The sequence below is a fragment of the Castanea sativa genome, chromosome 5 (genome assembly GCF_040712315.1).
Source record: "Castanea sativa cultivar Marrone di Chiusa Pesio chromosome 5, ASM4071231v1".
Taxonomy (NCBI): Eukaryota; Viridiplantae; Streptophyta; class Magnoliopsida; order Fagales; family Fagaceae; genus Castanea; species Castanea sativa.
Genome location: NC_134017.1, coordinates 70327189 through 70339376, shown reverse-complemented (window position 1 = coordinate 70339376; position 12188 = coordinate 70327189). Strand labels below are relative to the sequence as shown.

At 34.6% G+C, this 12188-nt stretch overlaps 1 long non-coding RNA gene across 1 annotated transcript; it reads right to left on the bottom strand.

The window, feature by feature from the left end:
• Nucleotides 1–440: 440 nt before the first annotated feature.
• On the bottom strand, nt 441–2686 carry LOC142637277 (uncharacterized). The gene is made up of 2 exons (XR_012844589.1): nt 2214–2686; nt 441–770 (listed from the first exon to the last, which is right to left on the bottom strand). It is a non-coding gene; the product is annotated as an uncharacterized LOC142637277 (long non-coding RNA).
• Between the last annotated feature and the right edge of the window lie 9502 nt (nt 2687–12188).

Genomic DNA, 12188 nt, shown 5'->3' with positions numbered 1-12188 from the left:
GAGTTGTGTCCAATAGAAAATGGGGAACACACTCAAACTATATTGAATTCTATATCGGCACATTACTCCGGCAGAACTTGATTCTCGGAAATGCCTTCTAAATCTAGAAGTATGTACGATTGTTCTCATTCGCTTTTTTATTGATTGATTTTCCAATATATGCATTAGTGTTGCTGGCTTCTCATCAATTTCATGCATGTAGAGATGCACTATCCAAAAGAAAAGAAAAGGATAATAAGTATTGTATCAGGAATATAGACAGTCACATGTCACAAGCATAAATATTTTCTGTTGATCATAACAGGATGATTCAGAAGAAGCTGCATCTATGTTGCCTATTGTGAAGCGAGGAAAGGGTTGCCAACAATTTCCAGAACAAAACAAAGATGAGCAAACCATTACAGAGTCATCTCTAAATAAGCTTATGGGCGCAGCAGAAGTGTATAACTTGGAGGTAGACCAATTTGAGTGTTTATCTTTTAATTTCATAATTCAGAATGAATATTGTATGAGAATTCATTAATTTGTCTCTTTTAGGTGTGTGTTTTCTTTGAAAATTTCTCTACTTATTATATATTTCTTCCCAAAATACTAATACATCAGTTGTCTTATTTGTTCTTCGCTATCCTCGTCATCCTCCACATCAATTGGAACATTAACAGTTTCAGATTGGCCATCAGCCTCAATAGAATCATATTGGGATTGAGGGGCTTGTACATTTGGCATAGAAGGTGAATTTCCAGGGAGTGACAGTGGACATTCATCCATGGCTACAATACAAAATTAACAAGAACATTAATAGAAGAGATGGAAAAAAAAAAAAAAAAAAAACAATATAGAGAATAGTGGGAAAAAAATATAACAATTTGCACATGCACATGTGCATGATTGCTGCTAATTCAATATAGCAGAGGAAAAGAGTAAGTGCTGTCTCAGGTAATTGGGTTGTAAAGTTGCAACATTTACTTGTATTATGCAATATCTTGGTACCAATTTTGATTTTGGGTTACAGGTATCAAAGAGAAGAAGCAAAGATTCAAGCTTGGGTAAACCTACAAAATGCAAAAGCAGAAGCTCAATTAAGAAAGCTTGAGGTACTTTCTCATGCTTCTGTTTATTTGTTCTTTTCCTTTTTCTGTTTTTTGACATGTTGTGACTTACTATTCCAGCAGCTGAAGGTATTGTATCTTTAGCCTATGGCCAACATTATTTTTGAATTGAAAATAGCTTTATAAACATGAAACGTACACACCAATAGTTTTTCTTTACAGTAGTTTTCCATATTTGCTTCTAGAATAGGAAAAAAGTTGAACTAGTAACTCAGACTTTTGTGGGTAATGTCCATAGAAACTATACTCTCCTTTAAGAATTTGACATAGTTGAGGGCTGAGGCTGTGGTTTGGTATTTTAGAACCAAATGTTATCTTATTTTATCAATTCACTCGTGCATTTCTGTCATGTGGCTGAACTATGTTGATTATAGTTGGAAGGCTTTGTCAGACTTATTTTTTACTTTAGTCCTTGAGCCACCCGCTGCTATTGGACACAAATCTACCATTTTCTTGACTTGACCACCTCTGTTTGAGTGTGTTCCCCAAAATCAATATAGTTTTATATATGCTTTACTCTTAAAGAAATAAGTAGAAAGCTAGGAGTCATCATGTCCACATTTACACTTGTAGCACCTGCGCCATAATGTTGTTTGTGTTTGTAGAATTAGCCGTTGTGATTATAATAAACTAAACCATATTTGTCAAAATAAGAAGAAAAAAAGAGTGCCGAGTACTAACCCACTGTTGATTCAAAAACAACGACAACAGTCATAACTGCCCACATAGCATTCCCTCCAACACCATCATACAAAGGCCTCATATGGTTAAAAAATGATACAAGAAAGCAAAAGGGACAATCCTACTTTGACACCATGGATATCTTTTTAGGTTCAGCAACTCCTAAATTCCAAGCCTTGTATAGCCATATCTCTCTCAGACATTTAATCAAACAGCTTTATGACATACTCAAATGCAACAGTTGGTGAAAGGCAAATGGAGATTATAAAAAACCAAGAATTTCAGAGACCCAACCCAAAAATTAAACCAAAACAAGAATTTCTACTATAAAAATTCGCACATGGAGATTAAAAAAAAAAAAAAGTTCTTACAAGATTTCAATAGCAATACATAAGAAGGAAAAAGAAGAAAAAGAAGACATACCCAGATTGAACAGTGCGGCGGAACCACCTAGGCGCCGCCGGGACAAAGGTGGTGAGACGGCAGAGAGAAGCTCGGCAGTGGCTCTGAATGGCGTGGATTCTCTCTCCCTTTGCCGGACTTGGTTCTCTTCTCTTTCCGTTGAGTTTTGGACGTTTGGGTTTTTTTTTTTTAAGTTTGCATTTTAAAGCGACATGAGTGACGTGTGTTTACTCCATTAGTGTTTTAACGTATGATTAACTCAAGTATTAATTTGGCAGTTGTAAATAATTTAAGAATTAAATTGGCCAATAAAAAAGTAATAGAGGGTCTTTTGGCTACTAGTTGTTTTTGATCAATAATTAGAAGTTTAAGGGGTGTATGAGTATTCTTTCCAAACGAATTAACAATCCTTTCACAGCTCTTGTCTCTTACAAGCCGTTTGAGACAAGTTTCTTTCAAAATTATACAGAAATTGTTTCTCCCCGGGCTCGTTCAAGCGGGCCTTACGCTATGCTTTGAGGGGGCTTTATTGAGCCGCATAAGTAGCCAGTGGATGTCTATTCGGCTTGTCTCATCTTGAAGTAAGTGCCAAGTTGCACTCTCTATTTGTCGGTTGGCATTTAAATACTGCTGTTAGAACCAAACGTACACAAGGCTTCCTCTACAGGAGAAAATTTACCTTGCATCATATGCGTGTCATACCATATCGCTTGAGAGGGCTTAGGTCTTGCTTTAGTGGCTCACACATATTTGTGGGGGTTTACTCTCTTTTTTTTTTTGGTGGGATCTACCCTTATGCAAGAGAAAAGATATATAGACCCCATGAATATAATATCATCTTGCTTGAAAGAGCTTAATTTTTGCACGAATGGGCCACTAAAACTGAATTTTATTTAAAAAATTTCTCCATTTTGTTTGCCTTCCAAAAACTACTTAGTGTGCGTTTGTTTCCACTTTTTAAGCCCCTTTATGCGCGTTTGTAAAAAGTGTACACTGTTTACGTGTTTGGCAACTTGAAAAAGTTGGCTTTAATGAAAAAGCGCGTTTCTCTACACTGAACTAAACGCGCAAAAAATTTATGGGGAGCTTCGGACCATTTTGGAAAAGCGCAGTGGGCGTTATGAAGATAGCCGTTGGACCACAGATGATTTTACCAAATTGACCTTACTTTACCCTTTCTTTGCTTTACCCAAAACAGAACAAATACTCTTGATTTTATCTTGCCTCTCATCTCTTTGCTCTGCGACCCATATGCAAACACATACACACATCGGTAAACAAAGCAAATTGAGACCCATATGCAAACACACACACCCAAATGCAAAATAGGCAGATCGTCGAAGGATGACGGATGAATGGAGCTGGGCTTCGAAGATGGGTGAGGAAGATGATGAATAGGGTCGGCGGTGGTGCGTGGGTCGGCGACGATGCGTGAGCTTCGGTGCGATGGTGCGTAAGCTTCGGCAGCGGCGGTGAGGACGATGATGAATCGGTAAGGATGATGGTTGAATCGGTGAGAGTTTGAGGAGGATGAGAGCTTGATGATGAATCGGTGGAGAGTTTGTCTTCTTCTTCTTCTTCTTCTTCTTCTTCTTCTTCTTCGTCTTCTTCTTCTTCTTCCATCTGGACTGCTGGAATGTTCTCAGAGAAAAAGAAAACAAAAGAGGGGGGTAGAGATAGGATACCGTGTGTGGAGGAGAAAAGGAAGGAAAAAAGAAAAAAGAAAAAGAAAAGTAGAGAAACAGAGCTGGAGAGCTGGAGAAAGAGAGACAAGAGAGTTCTGGAATGTGTAGAGAAAAAAAAAAGGAGAGGATGGAGATAATGGGATACATGTGTGGTGGAGAAAATTCAAGAGAAGAAAAAGAAAAAGAAAAAAAGGAAACGTGTGGATGATAGAAAGAAAGAAAGAAAGAAAGGAAAAATACAATTTAGAAATGTTACCGTAATATTTTCACAATATTTTCACAATAAATCTTAAGTGGTAAGTTATTATTAGATAATATTGGTGAGAAAAAAATAATTTTTATAGAAAGGGAAAAAAATAATTTTAATAGTTCATTCAAATTTTAATCGGTATTAATTTTTATCACAATATTTTCACAATAAATCTTAAGTGGTAAGTTATTATTAGATAATATTGGTGAGAAAAAAATAATTTTTATAGAAAGGGAAAAAAATAATTTTAATAGTTCATTCAAATTTTAATCGGTATTAATTTTTATCACAATATTTTCACAATAAATCTTACGTGGTAAGTTATTATTAGCTAATATTGGTGAGAAAAAAATAATTTTTATAGAAAGGGAAAAAAATAATTTTAATAGTTCATTCAAATTTTAATCGGTATTAATTTTTATCACAATATTTTCACAATAAATCTTAAGTGGTAAGTTATTATTAGCTAATATTGGTGAGAAAAAAATAATTTTTATAGAAATTTTTTTTAATAGTATGTTCAAATTAAAATCAATATCAATTTTTATCACAATATTTTCACAATACTTTCACAATAAACCTTAAGTGGTAGGTTATTATTAGATAATATTGATGAGAAAAAAAAAAAATTTTAGAAAGAGAAAAATTGATTTAAGTATATGAAGTAGTTGATTTAAGTATGAAATAAACACCCTTATATATACATTGTCCTTTTTGGTAATTTATCTCTTAAACTGCAACTTTTATAAATGCTAGCCAAACACTCAGCTTTTTTAAAAAGCACTTTTTAACAGTTTTTACCAAACACTCAGCTTTTTGAAAAATCACTTTTTCATTATGCACTTTTTAAAAACTCAACTTTTTCATTAGTCATGTTTCAACCACATTGTTTATATATACAACAACAGCAAATCGTGTTTAGGAAGAGCAATTCAAAGTAGACTTGGCAGTTGGCATTCAGGACAGGGTGCAAATTTTCACCCTTACTCATGTTTCAACCACATTGTTTATATCTATATATACAACAACAGCAAATCGTGTTTAGGAAGAGCAATTCAAAGTAGACTTGGCAGTTGGCATTCAGGACAGGGTGCAAATTTTTTTCCATCACATGGCAGACCATTCAAACGAGACAAGACAGCCATTCCAAAACTTCATGGTTAATTTAAAATTGTTGTGGTGTAGAATGGCATCTTAATTTAAAATTATAAGTTTACAACCGTTGATTCAATTTTGGGTTATTGTATTTGTGCCACACTGTCATTGAAATCAGTCTTCAGTGTTCAGACGTAGCACGAGTGATCAATTTTTACTCTCATCAAAACCGTTGCTCTGAATCTTAATTTGAGTTAACGGTTGATATGAGTATTGAAAATTTGTGTGATAAAAAGTTAGCTGTTGTTTTGAATTACGCGTGGCTGGCACTGCAGGGCTGATCTGCTAGCTACTGGCATGTCAATCACTCAATCTTATTTATAAATACTGACTTGTCAATTTCGAAAGATGGCCACTTTATTGTTTACTCATTGTGTAGAATTAAGCTCTCTATGAGATTAGCCGTGAAAACCAGCAGATAAAGACCTTCCACTGGTGTAAGATTTTGAATTCGAAGATCTTTCTCATTTTGATTCTCAGGATTGAATGAAAAGACTTGATTACCCGACTTCGTAATCACAAGTTCACCACTACCACTACCCGTGCAGCCTAAGAAGTCCTTAACACCCGACAATGGTACAGAAAATGTTGAAGACCATGACTTAAATAAAAAAATATAAATACTTGACAAACTCATTAGGCCAAAATTTATTGATGACATTATTAGAGCATCTACAATAGTGGAGTTAAAATTTTAGCAATTTAGCTTCACAAAAAGTTACTTTATTTATTTTACCTATTCACTTTACAAAACATGCTACAGCAGTGGATCTATTTTAGCTTTCAACACAATAAAATAACATAAACATCACAATAAAATAATATTTCTACTACAATAAAATAATACATCTCCCCAAACAAAAAAAACACCACAACCGATCCACCACCACTGCCAACCAACCAAGATCAACCGCACACAACCGTCACAACCGTCCAACAAAAACTAACAAGCCAACAACCACCCACAACCACTGCCAAAAATCCACACAAATCACAGAGAAAAACCACCACACTAACACAGCCATAGAGAAACCCACGAACAGGTCGGCGGTGAGACGGACTGGACGAGATGGGTCGGCGGTGTGGGACAGTGACGTGGGCGATGAGAATGAGGATCGGCGGCGAAATGGAGGACGGGGCGAGATGGGTCGACGATGAAGGTCGACGATCCAGAACTTATCGGCGGCGAGGCTCAACGATCCAGAACTTATCGGCGGCGAGGCTCGACGATCCAGACCTTATCGGCGGCGAAGCTCGCCGATTTAGACCTTATCTGCGGCGAAGCTCGACGATTCAGCAAGAATCGGCGGCGAAGCTTGACGATTCAGCAAGAATCGACGGCGAAGCTCGACGATTCAACAAGAATCGGCGGCGAAGCAGAGAGTAGATGAGGGAGAGAGAAAAAAAAAAAAAAAAAAAAAAAAAAAAAAAAAAAAAAAAGAGAAGGAAAAACAATGAAAGAAGAGAAGCCAGAGAACGAAAAAGAAAGAAGAAAAAATATTTTTTAAAGGATAGAAGAGAGAGAAATTTAATATAATAATATATTTATTTTTACCTTTGAGCTACAGTACACATCTATCTTTAGATGTGTACTGTAGCTGGAAGCAAAAAATTTTTTGCTATAGCTCCACTGCTGGAGCACACTTTTTATGGTTGAGAAGTTAAAATATAGCAATATAGCAATATGCCACCATTGCTGTGAATGCTCTTAGTACTTGCACACTCTATAGATAACAAGTTTTGGTTGTTTTTGAATTACATAATTTGAATTTGATTGATGATTTTAAGGGCAATCCTTCTTTTAGAAAAAGAAATTAAAAAAAAACTGGCAATTGTTGAGGAGGAGAAGGGGATAATAATTTGTGATATTTGTTGAAAGTTCAAAAAGATTTGGTTTTTAAGGGTAATTTATATTTAGTTTCAATAATATTTCACCAATTAAATATAGTTTGTAGAAATCTGTACAACCAATTAATGTAATAGAATAAATCAAGTAAGCTAGTCTCAAGTTTTCAATTATTACCTCCCTCTCACATACTTGTCTTCATTGAGATAATCAAGTTTCTACTAAGACCTTTATTTGGCTATGTCAGTTTCTTGAAAACATACAATAGAATCTAATTATGCAAATATCTCATTTTCTTTCCCCTTTTCTTTTGTATTTAAAAGAAGTAGATGAAGAAGTGGGTACACATTACTCCATATTACTATAAATCAGTAGTGAAAAAATGCTCAGGTTGAGTTTGTGAAGTGAGTGAAAATTTTATTAGTGAATAGTTTTATATTCTAATTCTTTGGAAGGGGTGGGAGATTGCATAGGTCATTAATTTGTTTTGCAGTTGCAACACCAAAAACATGTAAATACCTTATGAATTATATATGTTTGACAGTGCAGAATGGATCTACAGTAATTCAAGAAGGACTACTGTGGGATTGGATTTGGACCTTAGGGCTCTAAATTGGTGCTTGGAGAAGAACATAAGTAGAGTTGGGGCTGATGGGTATTCTAGAATATCCCTCTTTCATGGCAATGGCTTGCAACCTCTTGAGGCCAAGCTAGTCAACTTTGAGCCTCAAGAACTGATAAGTAAAATTACACTGCAAAAGGGCAAAGATGGTTCTGAAACATGTGCATTGGAATCTACTGTGCAAGTGGGATTATTTTGTGAAATCTAAATCTCTCCTTATAGCTTAATGCTATTAAAGTTGCTAGGACATAGAAGGAACTAATTTATTATTTTGTGTTCATTCTTGTCTAGGGCACAGCATAAATCAAAAAATATTTGTAGGACAAATATGATGTTGGACATCTATCTAATAAGCATTTTCCACAAAATGGGAAGGAAACACAAATTGTTTGTTTGTAATTGCTAAAAATTTCTTCATGCTTCAATGTTAAAAGGACTATTTAATGTAATTCTTCTTTGTTTCTAATAAAGCATTTCTATAATTTTTAGCTCCCAAAAAAAAAAAAAAAACAACAAAACAAAACAAAAGAGACTTGACTTATTTGATAATGTTTATATTGTGATTGGCTTATATTTCAATTGGACAAGCTCACTTTCCTTGATGAGAAGAAAATTTTATTCACTTTTGAGAAAGAGAGTACAAAAGGCTACTATTTTTGAATTTAAGGCCACCATTTTGAAGTTGAAAGTGCTATCATTTTTTTTATGGGTAAAATTTATTAGAAAATAAGGACAAACCTTTCATATATAGGATGTATATAAATTGTATTTTTTTTAGGCTGTAAACAAAAGGTTCATCTAAAGAATACAAAGTGATATATGTTTAAGTATTTCTTTTTATTTTTTCTTTGAAATTTTAGAATAACTAATATTTTCATGATTATTTGCGAAGGCTAATTGTGGCCCTTGCAAATAATTTAGTATTAGTGAGGGTATATTTTTAACTCGCAAAAAAAATAATTTTTTTGCAAGAAATTTTTATTGTCCCTTGGAAATAATTTGGTGGGAACATTTCCCTCCCAAATTTTTTACACTTTAGTGATTATTTGTGAAGGTCGAACCTAGCCCTTACAAATAATTTAGTATTAGTGACGGCATTTTTTTAACCGTCACAAATAATATACTTTTTACGAGAGATTTTAATTGTCCCTCGCAAATAATATGGAGGGAAAATTTCCCTCCAAAATATTAGTATTTGTGACGGCTATAACACATAATTGTGATAGTTTTTTTTGTTGGTCACAAATATTTCACATTTTACCAAGTATTTGCGAGGGCTTTATTTTGCCATCATAAATAATATTTTTTGAGAGGGCTTTTTGGGTCCGTAAAAAATTCTTGGTCGCTAATAGGCATTTTTCTTGTAGTATAGCAACTGGTGGGCTCACCTCAATGTAATGGCCGGATAGACACGGTTGCTTGTCTAGGAGTTAGCGAAGAAAAATTTATTTACTTATCATAAAACTTTGCTACTAGTTAGGAAGGTCTTTTCTCTTCATGAGATTCAGAATCACGTGAGGTAGGAATGTCTGCTGAAACTTCTACAACACTTGGAGTACTTGGAGATGCGGGCTCTTGATCAACTATTTCTTGAACACCCCTAGGCTTAGGAGGAAGAATTTCCTTAGATATCTCTTCATTAATTTTCTCAGAACTAGAGTTTGAAGCTTCATCAATAACAACATTGACTGTTTCCATCACTTTCTTTGTTCTCTTGTTGTATACTCGACAAACCTTGCTAGTGAAGGAGTATCCCAAAAATATTCCTTCATCATTTCAGGAATCAAATTGTTCCACATTCTCTCTATCCTTAAGGATGAAACAAGTACTTCCAAAGTGTTAGGATATATGTGAATCATGTTAGGAACATATGTCAATTTTATGTACTTGGCTAATCCTTTGACAAAATGCATTTTACTTGTATTTGGGTAGATCCAAGATGTGTTTAATACTTCAAGAAACAAGGTTTCAAGTTTAAGTATTAAAGCCATGCAAGTCTGTCCAAGAAACAAGTGAAGAAGTGCTAATTCATTAAATCTCGATAGCTTCTCGATACCTCTCGATATCAAGACTCTTCAGCTTCTTTTTTTTGCATTCTCGATAGCTCTAGATAGCTTGCAATAGATAGCTTGATAGCTTTTGATAGCTCGCAACATGTCTCAACAGATAGCTATCTATCGAGGTATCTATCGAGAATTACGAAATTTAGATTTTTAGATCTGATTTTTGGCCTATGCTTATGTATTTGTGTAGTGTTTATTTTCTCACAACCCTAGACAAATACATGTTTTTGACATGATATTGATATTTATTTGTTTTAACAAGTTTTATTCATAACAAATATAATTAACAACTTTGATTTAAAACTTGTTAATTATATCAACCGGGGTCTAAATTTCCTAACAAGTGGTATCAGAGCGAATGCACTCTGATTGGATTAATTTCCTAAGTGTGATCCTTGACCCTCGTTGTCATGGATCATGGACAATCTCTTTTGATTCCTCCTTTACTTGACGGCACTGAGTATACGTACTGGAAAGTTCATATGAAAGTCTTTTTGTTGGCTCTAGATGAACAGGTATGGCAAGCTGTTGAAGTTGGCTGGATTAAGCCAAAGGAAGCGCCGGATGATTGGGATGAAGAAACAATCAAAGCGACCAATTTCAATAGTAGGGTCTTGAATGCTTTGTTTTGTGGGGTGACCAATGAGAAATTCAAGAAAATATCATCCACGAAAGTTGCCAAGGAAGCATGGACCATTCTTGAGACCACCTATGAAGGAACCAAGGCAGTAAAAACTATGAAGCTTTAACGACTCATTAGTAGTTTGAAAGAAATGAGGATGAAGGAGAATGAGACCTTTGATGAGTTTTATGCTAAACTCAAGGATATTGTGAATTCTGCCTTCAACCTTGGAGAATCTATAGTAGAATCCAAAATTGTTAGGAAAATCCTTAGGTCCTTACCTGAAAGATTCCATGCTAAGATTACTGACATTGAAGAAGTAAAGAACATTGATCATATTCCTTTGACTAAGCTTGTAGGGAACCTTCAAACCTATGACATGGGATCAGGTTTAATGGGAAAAGGTGGAAAGAGTAGAAACTTGGCTCTTGAGGGTATAGAGGAAGAGAGTGATGATTCAGAAGACGAAGATGAGGATGAGGATGAGGACTTAACTTTCATAGCTAATGAGATTATTAAGCTTCTTCAATTTAGGAAAAAGGATAAGTACAAACCTCCTAGAAAATCTAAATCATCTAGAAAGAGTAAGAATGAAAAAACCCATATCTAGTGCCATGAGTGCAAAGGTTTTGGTCATACAAGAATAAAGTGCCTAAACTATCTTATGAAGAAAAGACCAAGAATTCAAAAGATAAAGGGTTGGTTGCTACCCGAAGTGATACTGAGAATGACTCTTTTGATGAGTATGTGGATGAATTTGGTCATGTCATGGCCTTTGTTGCCTCAACCGATAAGGTGATTATGGAGAGTGCTAGTGACAGTGAGGATTCTTCTGATGAGGAAATACCCAAGAAGTTGACCCTTCAGGATGCCTATGATAAGCTATGTACTGAATTCATAAAATCTGAAAAGACTTCTCATCTTTATAGAAAAGAGCTTAATGAGGTAAAAACTAAAAAGTTGATCTATTAGTCAAGCTAGATGAGATTACAAGGTTAGTTGAGACTCTTGTTGTGGAGAACACCTCATTAGAAGAGAATGTCAAGAATCTCAAGGTTGAGCTTAGTCAAGCTAGAACTCAAATAGAAAGGATGTCTAGTGCAAAGCTTGAAGAGGTATTGAGTGCTCAAAAGCCTAGTTATGATAAGATTGGGTTAAGATATGTTGTTTCCTCTGGCCCCAATTTGAGAAATGTGATAAAGCTATGAAATTCAAAACTAATTCGGCTAATTCTAAATCATTTGTTAGACTTCATGTTTATCACCATTGTGGTGTTTTTGGACACATCCTTTCTAATTGCTTTAAGTTGTATCCTCAAAAGCACGTGTCCAAAATGTCACAGGCTTCCTCTTAAGGACCTACACCTTTATTTGGAGAGTTATTAAAAACCTTAAGCTTTTTAACTTAATTTCAGGAGAATTTTAATTCTTCAATGTCATTTAGTAGATATACTAGAACACGTGCATTTTCATCTTCATGACCAAAGACTTGTGCTGTGTGGATGAGAAAGGAGCCTAAGACTTAATTGTCTTTTCTGTTTGTTCTCTACTTTAATTCTTTCTATCTCTAGTAGGACTCTCTTTACTTGATTTCTTATCTGCTTTTGGAATCATACTTTCATGCATTTGCATATTTCTTTCATGCTTTCATGTCGTTTGATTATTTAGTTTTTATTTTGTTTTGTTTTCAAAATAAATAAAAAATCTTAAAAAATAACAAAAATACAAAAATAGTGTGTGTTTGTGTATATTGG